The sequence below is a fragment of the Arachis ipaensis genome, chromosome B5 (assembly GCF_059453495.1).
Source record: "Arachis ipaensis isolate K30076 ecotype BB chromosome B5, ASM5945349v1, whole genome shotgun sequence".
Classification (NCBI taxonomy): domain Eukaryota; kingdom Viridiplantae; phylum Streptophyta; class Magnoliopsida; order Fabales; family Fabaceae; genus Arachis; species Arachis ipaensis.
Window position 1 is genome coordinate 40403451 of NC_142440.1, and position 17852 is coordinate 40421302.

The 17852-nt window shown below is 38.1% G+C and overlaps 1 non-coding gene across 1 annotated transcript; it reads right to left on the reverse strand.

Moving 5' to 3' along the window:
- Positions 1 to 17399: 17399 nt before the first annotated feature.
- On the reverse strand, positions 17400 to 17507 carry LOC148563941 (small nucleolar RNA R71). The gene has a single exon (XR_015884627.1). It is a non-coding gene; the product is annotated as a small nucleolar RNA R71 (small nucleolar RNA).
- Between the last annotated feature and the right edge of the window lie 345 nt (positions 17508 to 17852).

Sequence of the window (17852 nt, forward strand, 5' to 3'; positions counted from 1 at the left end):
TGAGCTATGATTTGAATCTTTGACTAACCTAAGTTCTCACCTAACACATACACACACTCTATATAATTTTAAAATCATGCTTAGCTACCCAAATTCTCACTTTTGCAAAATTTCACACACTCATGTATCAGTTTTAATTCCATCACATATGCATTGATCTTTTTATTGAACTTAACATTGGAGTAATTTTTTCCCTATTCATTTATTCAATTTTTTTATAATTAAAAGCATAATATATCAATGCATATGGTTTCTCTAATTTTACACGAGTGAGCACCCAAATTCCTAATATTTGTCAATAAGAGCAAAAACACATTCTCATCAACCATAGTTCCCACATTTCCCCACACTTAGTTGACACACAATCTCTATCTTAAGCTAACCAAAGATTTAAATAGGGTAAGTAATTGTTTTTCCACTTAAGGCTAGTGATGTGGTAATATAAAGCACAAAAAAGGGGTTAAGAAGGCTCAAAGTGGCAAACAAAGGCAGATGAAATGGTAGGCTATTTGGTATAAGTGAGCTAATATCAAATGATGGCCTCAATAACATATATGCATGAATATACACTAAATAATGGACATATAGAATAGAACAAACCAAAGATTGCAATCATAGAGAAGAAAATACAAAAGAATAAAAATCATGGTTAAATAATGTAACCATATAATTATGCTCAAAATCTCACAGGTTGTGTGTTTTTAGCTCTAAACCATGTTCCAAATTAAATTATTCAAACAAGTTTAACAAAAAGTTTAATTTGAATTAGTGAAATGCTATAAAATAGTGTCTTGAAAAGAAAGTCATTACTTCAACCAAGCAGAACATACGTGCAAGCAACTACTATCATGGAATCTATCCTATCTAACAAAAGAAAAATAACATATTGGTGTTAAGAGAGAGAGATTTTACCTTTGGAAGTCAGGTACTGACCTCCCCACACTTAAGGATTGGCACGGTCCTCCGTGCCATTAGTAAGGAACAAAGTGGGGCTGGGAGTATCGCTTCCACTGTCTGGCTCGTCATAGCTCTTCATGCTGGCAGGTGAAGTGGAGTCCGGGGTATCTTTCTCTTTCGGAGGTGGGTGAGTACTAACAATGAGCTCCTTCAGATAAGTGTATCGGCATTTGTTGCGATGCTCTATTTGCTCCATCTGCTGATCTTGCCGGTCTAACCGCTAAAGGATCTGAAGGAACATCTAAGTGGTGGATGGTGCAGGAATTGTGGATGACGGTGGAGCAGAAGAAGAAGGAGTGTCTAAAGATGGGCCTGCATACGGGCTCGCAGAAGGTACTAGGGGTCGGATATACTTCCCATTCGGGACATACTAATCATCCCTAGGGAAAATGGCCTTCGTATCCCCATCCCGATAGGGGACTCCACCACAGAGACTAAATCTGAAACCAATGCGGGAAAAGGTAGGTTGCCCGCTATCTGCACGTGTCCCATGGCCTGTCGGATGAGTCGGGGTAAGTTGAGAGGTTGCTCTATAAGGATGCACCAGATGAGAACAGCCATGTCAGCAGTGAAGGTGGACTCATGGGTGCTCGAAAAGATGTAGTGGGACATAATATGTGCCCACATGCGAGCCTCCAAGGTAAGTGATTGGGCCGAGAGACTCTTGGATTTTGCCCGGTGTGGTTGATAAACCCATATTTTATGATATATTTTGTGCCTAATTTAAGTGATTTATTCAATCCTTCACTCACTTATTCATGTTAATTGCATGGTTTTACTTTCCCTTCCTTATTATGTGATATATGTGAAAAACATGTTTCCTATGCTTTAAAAGTAATTATTTTAATTACCCTTTACTTCCAATCGATGCCGTGATTCGTGTGTTGAGTAGTTTCAGATCTTCTAATTCAGGAATGACTTAAAGGATGGAAAGGGAACATACAAAAATGGAAGGAAAGCACAAAACGGAGTTTTTGAAGAAACTGGCAGTGACGCGACCGCGTGAATGACGCGACCGCGCCTTGAGCGAAACGCATATGACGCGGACGCATGATTGAAGCGACTGCGTGGCAAGGAAAACTCCAATTGACGCGATCGCGTGACCCACGCGGACGCGTGACAGAGGCCACGTACCAGAAAGTACAGAAAACACTCCCAGTATTTTCTGAAGTCCTTTTTGGCCCAAATCCAAGTCCAGAAGGCACAGATCAGAGGTTATGAAGTGAGGGAATGCATCCATTCAAAGGAGAGTCTCCAATTAGTTACTTTTTCATGAATTAGATGTAGTTTTGAGGGATAGGTTCTCTCCTCTCTCTTTTAGAATTTAGAATTAGGATTTCTTTTGCTTTCAGGATTATATCTCTTTATCAGGTTCAACATTCCTTTCTATTTATCTTCTCAATTTAGTTTATGAATTCTTCTATGTTACAGATTATTCTTTGAATTAATGTTATTTGAGGTATTTCAGTTTATTATTGCTTTCTTTTATTTACGTTGCTGTTGCTTCTAATCTGACGACATTTTTATTCCAGTAGATTTACTTTTTCCCTTTTTGGTCTCGGTTAAGAAATCAGTAACTCAGGAGTTATCAAACTCAACATGATTGATAATTGTTATCTTTGCTAATTGAATTGAACTTCAATAATCCCAATCTTTCCTTAGGGATTAACTAGGATTTGAAGATCAACATAATTAGTCACTTGACCTTTCTTTACTTTAAGTAAAGGCTAACTAAGTGGAATTAAGATTCAATTTTCATCATCATTGATAAGGATAACTAGGATAGGACTTCCAATTTCTCATACCTTGCCAAAAGTGTGTTTTACAGTTATTTATTTATTTTACAGTCTTTTACTTATTTTAATTGCAATTTAAATTACTTGTTCCTCATCTTCAAAACCCCGATTTACAATCTCCATAACCAATAATAAGAACATACTTCCCTGCAGTTCCTTGAGAAGACGATCCGAGGTTTAAATACATCGGTTGTCAATTTTTAAGGGATTTGTTACTTGTGACAACCAAAATGTTTGTAAGAAAGGTTGGTTGCTTGGTTTAGTAACTATACTTGCAACGAGAGTTTACTATGACCTCTAAACCATCAATCTTCAGTTCTTTAAAATGGCGCCGTTGCCGGGGAACTGCAATCGTGTGCCTTATTATTGGTTATTATAAATATTTTTCTTTTACTTGTTTATTTTTCTTTATTTTCCCTTTTTATTTTCATTAGCTACTATGAATTCTCACCCCTCTCGCTTTGATTTTGGTTCTAATATTGTTGAAAGGAGTAAAAGTTATAACAGGAACATGCATCAAGGTCAGAGAAATCAAGGATGGATGGAGCCAAGAGGATCTGATCGACCCTTTAGGCAATAACACCCTCCAAGATATCATAGACAAAGACCATTCTATAATGCATACCAAGCCAATAGACATGGTGGACAATCTTGTAGTTACCAACAAGCCCCACCCTGTGCTTATAGGCCATCCTCTCAACATAACTTCGAACCACCACACTCACAAGCTCCTTTTCACCATTCACCATCATATGATCCTCATTTACCCCAATTCTAATCCAATTACTCCCAAACACCACCACTTCCCCATGTACCACGTCCAAATCCATCACCCTGAGAATCAGAGGTCCGCCTCAAGGAAACAGTAGATCAACTCCAAACAACCCTTCATCAACTGGAGCAAGCTATAAGTCAATTATCTTCTAGACGTTCAAACATTCAAGGACCTCCCACAGCCCCATGTGGACAATCTAAAGAAGAACGTAGCATAAAGGAGATACTAGAAATTCCAGTGGACAGAACAGGGTATGACTTCATACTGGAACAAGTAGAGGAAGCTGTCATTGTAAACGAAGTAGAGTTGGTCGAAAATTTAGGAGACGCTGAACTTCCATGGGAATCCAGAGTCATGGAGAATTCTGTTAAAAACGTTACAATTGATGCTAAGGAGGATAGTGCACAACTCCTAAAGCAAGTCTTTTATGAAGAACTAGAGGGAATAATCCAAGAAGCAAGTTTCCTTGATGATGATAATTTCAAGTCAAGTTCTCCCAGTAATGAACTTGCATCAGCAAGTGAATTCTCTGAGATCGAAGAATCTTCCCCAAGTGAATACGAAGATGATGCGGAGATAGATTTCTCTCAACCTCCCGTTTATGACTTAAGTGACGAGGAAGACATAGAAGGCTTTGATCAGGACATGGATGCAATTGAAGAAGTCTGCAAGGAAATGAAGAAATTCACCGAAGAGCACAAGGGAGTAGAACTCACAGAACCACTGGAAACACCTATCCCAAGGCCATTACCACCCAATACAAGCTTCAAATGGGTACAATCTTTAACCTTTAGCTTTATTTTCCCACTTAAATATGGTTTGCTTGAAACAGATGGCCAGCTTAGAGCTCTCTGCGGCTTTAAGAGTAAGAGGGAAATGGCTCGTACTTAGAGCTGGTGCACAAGGTTCAATAAGGTTCCACGCTTCAACTCGAAGTGCACGGATTGGCATCATGATCAATCGAATGGATCTAGGAAAACGTTTGGTCACCTTGGTGAGAATCTAATTTTTAAACTGCCCGGATGGAAAAATATAGATCAAGACGGAGGCAGATTTAAAAGCAAAGTTTGGGATCCTGGAATCTATTCTGACATTCGTCACCCCGGGAGCCTGAGAATCTGTTTGAAGCTGCTTAGAAGCTTTACATGCCTAGTTTGGGACCCCAGAGGCTATTGGCATTCCAAGCATTGGTGGAGATTTCTGGATGAATTTAAGCACAAGCCGCCATAACAGGAAGCTCATCCAATGTCCAACTTAAGGACTTTAACTAAAAGTGCTAGGTGGGAGAAAACCCACCATGGTATAGTCGTTTCTTTTTCAGTTTTATTTCGTGTTATTTTTTTTGTTTTTCTTTTCAATTAAACCTGAATATTATTCATTCGCATTGCATACTGCATAATTGCATACCTGCATAAAAAAAAGAGAAAGGGCGTGCGACGTGACCGCATCACTCATGCGATCGCATCAGTTGCGAAAAACAACCCCCACGCGTCCACGTCATTCACGCGGCCGCGTGACCTGGAAATCGGCGTAAGGATCCAACGGCCAGAAAGTTGTGTTGGAATCGTGCGGCTGTTGTGCATTTCGCACAAAACGACCCACGCGGTCGCGTCCATGACGCGATCGCGTCCATGACGCGATCGCGTCACTTGCACAACACCAATCCCAAGCGATAGCATGAGCGACGCGATCGCGTCGCATGGATTGAACAACACCCCAAAGGAGACAGAGAGTTGCGCTGAAACGATGCTGGAATTGCGCGTTTAGCACAATTTCCAGTGACGTAGTCGCATGCCTCACGCGACCGCGTCATTCATCCTTTCTCCCATTCCATGAGATCGCATCACTCACGCGATCGCGTCAACCCCCATTCCACCCCAGCCACGCGACCGCGTGCCCCACGCGATCGCGTGGATTCAAATTCGATAACCCCCCAGCCATGCGAACCCTACCTATTCGCGCCCCCCAGCCCCTTCTCCTTCCTCTCTTCTCTCCAACCAACCACCGTCAACCCCCATTCCACCACCGACCACCGCCACCCCAGTCGACCACCTAGAACCCACCGCCACGCTACCCCCTTTCCCCTTCCCCTTCTTTCTTCTTTTTCTTTCCTCTTCTTCCCTCCACCACCACTACCCCCCCTCCGCGACCGCCACACCCACCGCGCCACCGTCATCGCCGTGCCTCCACCCACCACCCACACCCCTTTCCCTTCCTTCCCCCTTAACCCCTACCCCCATTAAACTACCCGAAACCCCCCTGTCTCAGAACAACCACCGCTGCGCCAACCACCCTCAACCGCCGCGTCAGTCGCTGCCACCACCATCCCCCAGTCAGCCCTTTGCCCCACTTTTATTCATACGCCTACTAGGTTCCGTCGAATGCCACCCTTCTTTCAATTCCTAGCTAATTACATATTTTTCTGTTTATGTTCATAATTAGGCTAGTTAGATATGCATGTTGTAGTGGATTCTAGGTAGTTAGGTAGCCTAGGATGTGGTTAGTGGATTTAGGCCTGTTTAATTGCGCTATTCATGTTTCTTGTTTTATAATTTTCACAATTCTGCTATTGCTGTGATGTTAGTTTTGTTCATATGCTGTTCGTACTGTTCATGCTGCTATTATGAATGTTATTTCTTGTTCATACCTAATTGCAGTTTGTCTTAATTCATATGAACTGTCCTGTTTACTGTTTATTTTCCGGGAACATCCAATTTTAGCCAGAATGCTGCCCAATTTTCTGTAAACTATTTTATTTCCATTCATGTCTTGGTTTTGGCACTTTGAACTCTGCTTTACTCTGCTTTTACCAAACCAATTCATGAATACCAGGGCAGGCTTTCTTATTCTTTTTGATTTCCTGATTCATAATCTGCATTTTTTATGTTTAGCTTCCAATTTTTGATTCATCATCAACCTGATTCCCTTGTTTGGATATGAGTTAACGGTACCTTCTAATTGCGAATGCTTGTTACTTAGAAAATGATCATCATGCCACTTACTCTAACCCACTTTTTACTAATTCACTAATTTTAACCTCCTAAATTCTTTTTTCATTCCTAACCAACCTCACCTTTCAAAACATCTCTTCTAGTTTTTCACTATTCTCTTTAACCTTCTAACCAAGGCATGATGATAATTTTTCCTAATTAACATGCTTTCTATTACATTTTGGATTGTTAATTTTTCTTCTCGGACTTTTAATCCCTATTCAATCCTTAATGCACATTTACTTAACTCATTTTCTTTACTCCACTGCTCCTTTGCCACTATATGCTTATTTTGTGATTTGCACACCTGTTTTTCTTGTTTTTATTATATCCTGGTTTTCTATTTTTCAGGATGTCTGACACCCAAAGAAAAGGAAAGGGAAAGGCAACAACTGGAAAACGGAAAAGAGGAGAATCCTCCATGTCCATCCTGGACTTCATGCATGATGACTCCTGGCGGGAGAAACACTTTACCCCACAGGAGAAGGCTGACCAGCTACTCCCTGCTACTGATCCTATTAAGTTTGCAAACCGATACTGCGAGCTGAAGTATCCGGTGTTTGCAAACACTAGGAACCTGTACCTGGAGAGGACTCTGAAGATCCCAGAAGATCTCCAGTAATACACCTCTGATCAGATCAAACAACGAGGCTGGTTCTTCCTGGAGAGAAACCTGACTGAGGTCAATGCATCTTGGGTAACGGAATTTTACTGCAATTACTTCAAAACTTCCCTAGATGCAGTAAACCTAAGAGGGAAGCAGATACTGGTCACTGAAGAGGCCATAGAGGATATCCTGAAGTTTGACTGGGATTCCGTCAAGGCAAGGATAGCCCTTGACCCGACTGTTCCTTGGGTCATGGGTCAGAACACCACCATGCCTAAGGGAATCAAGCGGGAATACTTGAATGATGAAGCTTGGCTATGGCATCAGATCCTAAGAAACTTTATTATGCCGAGTACTCACGACACAGAGCTACCTGCTGCTATGATCACCCTCCTATGGTGTGTGATGGAGGGTAAGGACCTGTACCTGCCACGCTTCATTCGGTACTACATGGCCAGGGTCCACGTCCGAGGCACTCTCCCCTTTCCATATCTGATTACACAGCTTGGCCATCGAGCTGACGTGCCTTGGGAGGATGCTGATGAGAGGCCACCTACTACAGAATGCAAGAAAATTATCCCTCACAGCAGGAACTTTCTGGCTTTGGGCTACAGACCTCCATTCCTTACTCCTACTGATGCGACAGCCACACCATCTGCCGGCCCCTCTTCCTCTACAACTACCCCTGCTACCACCACTGCACCTCCACCTACCTCAGATCCAGTTTATCACTTAGTGCACTGCCTGTTTCGGCAGCTAGACCAGATGGATCACCGCAACCGGCGGCGATACGAGAGAACTGAGCGTCGCAGCAAGTGACGCTCTGAGCACCTGAAGCTGATGATCCGTTCTGGCAGCGACATCCCCTCCGAGCTTGACACTCCATCAGAGTCATCTGAGGAGGAGGTGGATGACCACGAGGCCGAGACCCATCCACAGAGCGAGGCTGCGCGGCAGGCACAGAGCAGGCTGCATCACATCAGGAGGCCCCGCATCAGATTCAGGCTGCAGACCCAGAAGTTCCTATTCAGTCAGCACCTCCTCTGCAGCAGGCTGATCCTCCGACCACCACCACAGAGACTCCGGCTACCCATCCTTCCAGTGATGACACCCCTTCACACCCTGCTTGAGTGAGCATTAGGGACGATGCTTCATTTTAAGTGTGGAGAGGTTGCCATCTCTGGCATATATTTTTTGGTGAACCACTACAGACTCTTTTTACTTTATTATTTTTCTGTATTTTTCTCTTTATTTTTATTTTTATTTTCTCAGTACTTATACATTGCTATTTTCATGTATTTTTACTATATTTCTACATGTTGCACTTTAGTTCATACTTTAGCCATTTAGTTCAGTTGCAATTCTAACTTATTAGTTATAGAAAATGTGGATTAATAAGTATAGTTTACCCTTTTTAGCATAAGATAACTTAGTTCAAATTGAAAATATAAAAAGGAAGTAAACTAGAGACTTTAACAAAATAAAAATAACCCACACCTTGTATATATAGCATTACATGTTAGTTAGTTAACAATATTTCATCAAGGAGAAACACTAGAACTTTAAAGCCACCTTAAGATTTACATTGAGAATAATGGGAACTCTTAATTTTTACTTGCTTGACATATACAACTGATATATGATTTTTGAGTTAGAGAACACACAACCTGTGAGTTTTGAGCTTAATTGCATGGTTACATTTAAACCATAATATTTTATTCCTGTGTGTTCCGCCCTTCTTATTTATTCTGGTGTTCTTTACTTTGTTTTAATCTATATGTCCAATTGTAGAATATAGATACATACCAAGAAAGTGATTGAGGCCATTGTTTGATTCTAGCTCACTATTCCCAAATTAGCCTACCTTTTACATCACCCTTGTTAGCCCCCTTGAGACTTTAAAACCCCTCTTGTTTTATATCCACATTACTAGCCTTAAGTAGAAAAATAAAATAAAAATCCCAAGTTGAATCCTTGGTTAGCTTAAGATAGAAAGTGTGTATTGTTTAAGTATGGGAAACCTATTGGGAACATGGATGATAAAAACAAAGGGTAGAAAGTTAAAAAAAATAAAATAATTCAAAATAAAAATTTTGGGAAGCATGCTCATGTAAAATCAAAATAATTGAATTACCATGTGCATTAAAAAAATTTTTCAGTATTTGAATAAAGGGGATACAAAAGAATTCCCCAAATGCAAAATAAAGTAAATGCAAATAGGACAAAATTAAAACTAATGCATGAGCATGTAACATAAAAAGTGGGAAAAATATGGGAGAATAGGTAAAGAAGCTTTACTTTACAAAATATGTATGTTAGGTGAGATCTTAGACTAATCAAGGATTCACTTAATTAGCTCACTTAGCCTTATACATATACCCTTACCTTTACCTTGGCCCCATTACAACCTTAATTAAAGACCTCATGATTTTTGTATGCCTATATTCTATAATTGTTGATTGGTTAGATGAAGAACAAAGTTATGGAAAGTAAGGATAAAAAGAAGAATAGAGTGAGTAACCCAATAAACACTGAGTGACTAGAGAGTAAACACAAAATCTAGTGAGGGTTCAATAGCTTATCAACATATATCTCTGCTTAAATTGCTAATGGTCTTGCAAGTTTGTAAAATATTTTTCTTTCCCGTCTCAATTGTAAAAATGTTTTATCATTATCCAAGGTTTGGCTATGCATATATGATTCCTTGAGAATGTGAATTAATTTGACTACATGTAAGTTTTATATACAAGTGAATAAAAATTAGAATTGCATGATTCATTTAGGTAGTTGCATTTAGAATAGATTGCATTGCATTAGATTCCACCACTTCAACCTTACCTTACTCTTTGTCTTGGATTTAGCATAAGGACATGCTATTGTTTAAGTGTGGGGAGGTTGATAAACCCATATTTTATGATATATTTTGTGCCTAATTTAAGTGATTTATTCAATCCTTCACTCACTTATTCATGTTAATTGCATGGTTTTACTTTTCCTTCCTTATTATGTGATGTATGTGAAAAACATGTTTTCTATGCTTTAAAAGTAATTATTTTAATTACCCTTTACTTCCATTCGATGCCGTGATTCGTGTGTTGAGTAGTTTTAGATCTTCTAAGGCAGGAATGACTTAAAGAATGGAAAGGGAGCATACAAAAAATGGAAGGAAAGCACAAAACGGAGTTTTTGAAGAAACTGGCAGTGACGCGATCATATGGACGACGCGACCGCATGCCAGCGCGAAATGGTAGTGACGAGACGGCGTGATTGACTCTACCGTGCGCCTTGAGCGAAACGCATATGACGCGGACGCATGATTGAAGTGACTGCGTGGCAAGGAAAACTCCAATTGACGCGACCGCGTGACCTACGCGGACGCGTGACAGAGGCCACGCACCAGAAAGTACAGAAAACGCTCCCAATGATTTCTGAAGTCCTTTTTGACCCAAATCCAAGTCCAGAAGGCACAGATCAGAGGTTATGAAGTGAGAAAATGCATCCATTCAAAGGAGAGTCTCCAATTAGTTACTTTTTCATGAATTAGATGTAGTTTTGAGGGAGAGGTTCTCTCCTCTCTCTTTTAGGATTTAGAATTAGGATTTCTTTTGCTTTCAGGATTATATCTCTTTATCAGGTTCAACATTCCTTTCTATTTATCTTCTCAATTTAGTTTATGAATTCTTTTATGTTACAAATTATCCTTTGAATTAATGTTATTTGAGGTATTTCAGTTTATTATTGCTTTCTTTTATTTACGTTACTGTTGCTTCCAATCTTAAGACATTTTTATTCCAATAGATTTACTTTTTTCCTTTTTGGTCTCGGTTAAGAAATCAGTAACTCAGGAGTTATCAAACTCAACATGATTGATAATTGTTATCTTTGCTAATTGAATTGAACTTCAATAATCCCAATCTTTCCTTAGGTATTAACTAGGATTTGAAGATCAACATAATTAGTCACTTGACCTTTCTTTACTTTAAGTAAAGGCTAACTAAGTGGAATTAAGATTCAATTTTTATCATCATTGATAAGGATAACTAGGATAGGACTTCCAATTTCTCATACCTTGCCAAAAGTGTGTTTTATAGTTATTTATTTATTTTACAGTCTTTTACTTATTTTAATTGCAATTTAAATTACTTGTTCCTCATCTTCAAAACCCCGATTTACAATCTCCATAACCAATAATAAGACATACTTCCCTGCAGTTCCTTGAGAAGATGACCCGAGGTTTAAATACTTCGGTTATCAATTTTTAAGGGGTTTGTTACTTGTGACAACCAAAACATTTGTAAGAAAGGTTGATTGCTTGGTTTAGTAACTATACTTGCAACGAGAGTTTACTATAACCTCTAAACCATCAATCTTTCGTTCTTCAGTTGTCCATAGATCCATTTGCTACCAGGTTGAGCTATAACTCCAAGGACGCTATTCCAGTTAAACTGATATGTCTGGCACTTAAGTTGGGCCTCTTGATAGGCATCCAACCGCTCTGGGCTAGGTGGAAGATCCAGTACTCTCTGAATGGCACCTTTAGAAACGGGGACTTGCTGTTGGTGAACATAGACAGAATGCAGGGTAGGTGAGTGAAAGTTAGAGTAGAATTTGATTACCCAAGATAGATTGGCCTCCTGTGGATGCCTCATTAAGAATCCCCAATGTCTCCTCTCAATGCGGGGCTCCACAAAGTCAACGAAATGTGTTGGAAGGAAGAGTAGATATTCATTATTGTAATTTCTCTCTGCCAGGATGGGGAACATCTGCTCATAGTAACGGTTAGTGAACCGTGCAAAATCTCTTGCAGGAAATGCCTTTTCTGCTTCATCAACTTTGATTATTGATAAACCGCTATTTCATGGTTTATCTTGTGCTCAATTGAGTGGTTTTTATCAACTCTTTACCCACTTATTCATACTATTTGTATGGTTTTATATTTGCCTTCCTAATTATGTGCTATGATTGAAAACATGCTTCTTTGATCTTATATTTGCTTATTATTAATCCTCTCTTATTACCATTAGATGCCTTGATATGTGTGTTAAGTATTTTCAGAGATTACAGGGCAATTATCCTCTTCACCCGCTTGGTAGGTGGCTTGACGCTTGTGGATGGTTGCGCCTTAGCTGGGGCTCTTTTAGTGCCTTTCCTTGCCGGTGTCTTGTCAGAAGCCTTCTCTTTTCCTCTCTTGGTAGCCATCCTAAAGAAGGAAGAAGAGAAGTAATGTCAAATATAGATTGCTAAAAACCGGAAGGAAGAAAGTCCAAGTAATAATGAATGCCAAAGGAAAAGAGAATGTCTTAAATACATGGTAGCTACTACATGCATGGAAGACATCAATAAACAATCATGAAGGCATATCATAACAATTAGATGCAAGAGTGTTAAAAGCATGCAAGTAATAGGCATAAGAAGAATGGATCAAGCATTAATATCAACAATAATATATAGCAAAATAATGAGCACTTGTATGATGACAATTATGAATAATAAACTCAACACACATGGATTGCAAGGGTTGTGAAAAAGAGGCATTAAAGTGTAAGAATAAAATAGAAAAGAATTCAAAATGCCATGAGAGCTTTTTCACAAATACTTGGTGTGCAACTTAAAATAGGAATTAAAGGAATTAATCCAAGTGTATATAAGAACCAAAATGAAATGTCAATTGTCAAATTACTCCTCATAATATCTACAACCTAAAATATAGCAATGTAATCACTCAAATAAAGCTCCGACACCAACATAAAAATGTAAAATAAAAGAAGGAAAAAGGAATTATAAATAACTAAGCTAATATAAACTTAAAATTAAAGAAAATAATTAAATGCAATAAATAAAAGAAGAATGAAAGAGTAGAAGAGGGAAAGAAAGGGGACCTTAAGAAGAAGATGAAAATAGGGAGATGAATGGGAGTAAAAATAAGAGAAGAGTAAGAAGGGAGGAAGAAAAGAGAAGGAAATTGTAGCTACCGGAGTTTGGCGGTCTCCGGTGGTGGTCTGCCGGTGGTGGTAGGAGAAGGGAGGAAGAAAGAATGAAGAAGTATAAAGAATGAAGAAGAATTAGGATTAGGAAAAGAGAAGAAGAGTGGAAGAAAGAAAATCTGGGCGGCGCGCTGAATAAGTGACGCGGCGCATATGACACGCATGCATCGCCCACGCGTACGCGTGGGTGGGCGAAAATTCAGGGGATGCGTAAGTGTCGACCACTGGCCGTGTGATGAGCGGATAATTTATATGCTTTTTGGCATTGTTTTTACATAGTTTTTAGTATGATTTAGTTAGTTTTTAGTATATTTTTATTAGTTTTTAAATAAAAATCATATTTCTGGACTTTACTATGAGTTTGTGTGTTTTTCTGTGATTTCAGGTAATTTCTAGCTAAAATTGAGGGACTTGAGCAAAAATCTGATTCAGAGGCTGAAGAAGGACTGCAGATGCTGTTAGATTCTGACCTCCCTGCACTCAAAGTGGATTTTTTGGAGCTACAGGAGACCAAATGGCGTGTTCTCAATTTCGTTAGAAAGTAGACATCCAGAGCTTTCCAGAAATATATAATAGTCCATACTTTGCCCGAGTTTAGACGACGCAAACTGGCGTTCAACGCCAGCTTTCTGCCCTATTCTGGCGTTAAACGCCAGAAACAGGTTGCAAAGCAGAGTTAAACGCCAGAAATAAGTTACAAACCGACGTTTAACTCCAAGGAAGACTTCTACACGTGAAAGCTTCAATGCTCAGCCCAAGCACACACCAAGTGGGCCCGGAAGTGGATTTCTGCATCATTTACTTAATTCTGTAACCATAGTAACTAGTTTAGTATAAATAGAACTTTTTACTATTATGTAAAAGGTCTTTTTCCCTACTTTTGAATTCATATGCCATTTGGGGAGGCTGGCCATTCAGCCATGCTTAGACCTTGTTCTTATGTATTTTCAACGATAGAGTTTCTACACACCATTGATTAAGGTGTGGAGGTCTGCTGTTCCTCATGAATTAATGCAAAGTACTATTATTTTTCTATTCAATTCAAGCCTATTTCTTCTCAAAGATATTCATTCGCACACAAGAACATGATGAATGTGATGATTATGTGACGCTCATCATCATTCTCACTTATGAACGCGTGCCTGACAAACACTTCCGTTCTACATGCAAACAAGCTTGAATGCATATCTCTTAGCCTCCTGATCTATGATCAGAGTCTTCGTGGTATAGGCTAGAATTATTGGCAGCCATTCTTGAGATCCGGAAAGTCTAAACCTTGTCTGTGGTATTCCGAGTAGGATCTGGAAAGGGATGGCTGTGACGAGCTTCAAACGTGCGAGTGCTGGGCGTAGTGACAGACGCAAAAGGATTACTGAATCCTATTCCAGCATGATCAAGAACCGATAGATGATTAGCCGTGCGGTGATAGCGTATTTGAACCATTTTCACTGAGAGGATGGGATGTAGCCATTGACAACGGTGATGCCCAATATACAGCTTGCCATAGAAAGGAGTATGAAGGATTGGATGAAGGCAGTAGGAAAGCAGAGATTCAGAAGGAACAACGCATCTCCATACGCTTATCTGAAATTCTCACCAATGAATTACATAAGTATCTCTATCCTATTTTACATTTTATTTATTTTTTAATTATTAAAACTCTATAACCATTTGAATCCGCCTGACTGAGATTTACAAGGTGACCATAGCTTGTTTCAAGCCGACAATCTCCGTGGGATCGACCCTTACTCACGTAAGGTTTATTACTTGGACGTCCCAGTGCACTTGTTGGTTAGTTGTGCGAGATTGTGAAGAAGAACTAAGATTAAGAACGTGCGTATTAAGTTTTTAGCGCCGTTACCAAGGAATGAACGATCACGATTTCGTGCACCAAGTTTTTGGCGCCGTTGCCGGGTATTGTTTGAGTTTGGACAACTGACGGTTCATCTTGTTGCTCAGATTAGGTAATTTTATTTTAATTTTAAGTTTTTGTTCTTATTCTTTTTATTTTCGAAAAATTTTAAAAAAAATATAAAATAAATTATTCTATGACTTCAGAATTTTTAAGAATGAATTCTAGAGTTTCAAGATAACATGTTGAAGCCTGGCTGGCTGTAAAGCCATCTCTAAATTCTTTTGGACTGAGGCTTCCTCTTCACATGCTTGAACTATGTATGCTGAAGCTTGGCTGGCCATTGGCCATGTTTAGTGTTTTGGACCGGAGCTTTCACTGAAAGCTTGGCTGGCTAGTAAGCCATGTCTAATTCCTGGACTGGAGCTTTAGACTAACATTGCATGATTGCTGGAATTCTCATTAGAAATTTTGAAATCCTTATTTTTCTTTTTCCAATTAATTATAAAAAAAATTACAAAAATTTTTTAATAAAATCATAAAAACCAAAAAATTTCGATGTTTCTTGTTTGAGTCTTGTGTCAATTTTTAAGTTTGGTGTCAATTGCATCTTTTTAATTTCATTAAAATTTTCAAAAACTCATGCATTTGTTCTTCATGATCTTCAAGTTGTTCTTGATGATCTTTTTTTTGTTCGATCTTTGCATTTTCATGTTTTGTGTCTTTTCTTGTTTTTCATATGCATTCTTGAATTATTAGTGTCTAGAGAATAAAAATTTTTAAGTTTGGTATCTTGCATGTTTTTCTTTTCTTAAAAATTTTCAAAAATATGTTCTTGATGTTCATCTTGACATTCAAAGTGTTCTTGGTATTTATCTTGACATTCAAAGTGTTCTTGCATGCATTAGTTGTTTTGATTCATAATTTTCATGTTTTGAGTCTTTTGGTTGTTTTTCTCTTTCTTCATTAAAAATTCAAAAATAAAAAAATATCTTTTCCTTATTTTCTCATAAATTTTCGAAAATTTGAGTTGACTTTTTCAAAACTTTTTAAAATCTAGTTGTTTCTTATGAGTCAAATCAAATTTTCAATTTAAAAATTCTATCTTTTTCAAATCTTTTTCAAAAATCAAATATTTTTCATTTTTTTTCTTTCATAATTTCGAAATTTTCAAAATTTATTTTCAAAATCTTTTTCTTATTTTTATTTCATATTACCAAAATTAATGCTAACAATTTATGTGATTGATTCAAAAATTTTAAGTTTGTTACTTGCCTAGTAAGAAAGGTTCAATCTTTAAATTTTAAAATCATATCTTTTTGTTTCTTGTTAGTCAAGTAATCAACTTTAATTTTCAAAATAAAATCTTTTTAAATTTCTTTTTCAATTTTTTTTTCAAAATAAATTTCAATCACATCTTTTTCAAAATCAATTTCAAAATCTTTTCTAACTTCTTATCTAACTTCTTATCTTTTCAAAATTGATTTTCAAATTTTTTTTTCAATTAATCTTATCTTGTTTGATTCTTATCTTTTTCAAAACTACCTAACTAATTCTCTCTCTCTAATTTTCGAAAATCACTAACCTCTTTTTCAAAATTCCTTTTTAATTAACTAATTGTTTTAAATTTTAATTTAATTTAATTTCATTTTTCTTTTTAAAATTTTTGAATTTTAACTTTAATTTTAAATTAAAAACAAAAATATTTTTATTTTTTTTTATTTTCGAATTCTTCCATCTCTCATCTCCTTCTAATTATTTATTTATTTTCTAACACTTCTCTTCTACTCAAAAATTCGAACCAACTCTTCTCCTCTGTGTTCGAATTCTTATCTTTTCTTTCTTCCATCCTTCTCTTCTTATACTCATATAAGGAATATCTATACTGTGGCATAAAGGATTCTATATTTTCTTTTTTGTTCTCTTCTTTTTCATATGAGCAGGAACAAGGATAAGAACATTCTTGTTGAAGCTGATCCTGAACCTGAAAGGACTCTGAAGAGGAAGCTAAGGGAAGCTAAAGCACAACTCTCTAGAGAAAATCTGACAGAAATTTTCGAAAAAGAAGGAGACATGGCCGAAAATAATAACAATGGTGGAGATGCAAGGAAGATGCTTGGTGACTTTATTGCACCAAATTCCAACTTGCATGGAAGAAGCATCTCAATCCCTGCCATTGGAGAAAACAATTTTGAGCTAAAGCCTCAATTAGTTTCTCTGAAGATCCTTTTTAGTTCTTAACTGAATTCTTGCAGATCTGTGATACTGTTAAGACCAATGGGGTTTATCTCGAGGTCTACAGGCTTATGCTTTTCCCGTTTGATGTAAGAGACAGAGCTAGAATATGGTTGGACTCTCAACCTAAAGATAGGCTGAACTCTTGGGATAAGCTGGTCACGGCTTTCTTAGCCAAGTTCTTTCCTCCTCAAAAGCTTAGCAAGCTTAGAGTGGATGTTCAAACCTTCAAACAGAAAGAAGGTGAATCCCTCTATGAAGCTTTGGAGAGATACAAGCAACTGACCAAAAAGTGTCCTTCTGACATGCTTTCAGAATGGACCATCCTGGATATATTCTATGATGGTCTGTTTGAATTATCTAAGATGTCATTGGACCATTCTGCAGGTGGATCCATTCACCTAAAGAAAACGCCTGCAGAAGCTCAGGAACTCATTGACATGGTTGCAAATAACCAGTTCATGTACACTTCTAAAAGGAATCCTGTGAGTAATGGGACACCTCAGAGGAAGGGAGTTCTTGAAATTGATACTCTGAATGCCATATTGGCTCAGAATAAAATATTGACTCAGCAAGTCAGTATGATTTCTCAGAGTCTGAATGGATTGCAAACTGCATCCAACAGTACTAAAGAGGCATCTTCTGAAGAAGAAGCT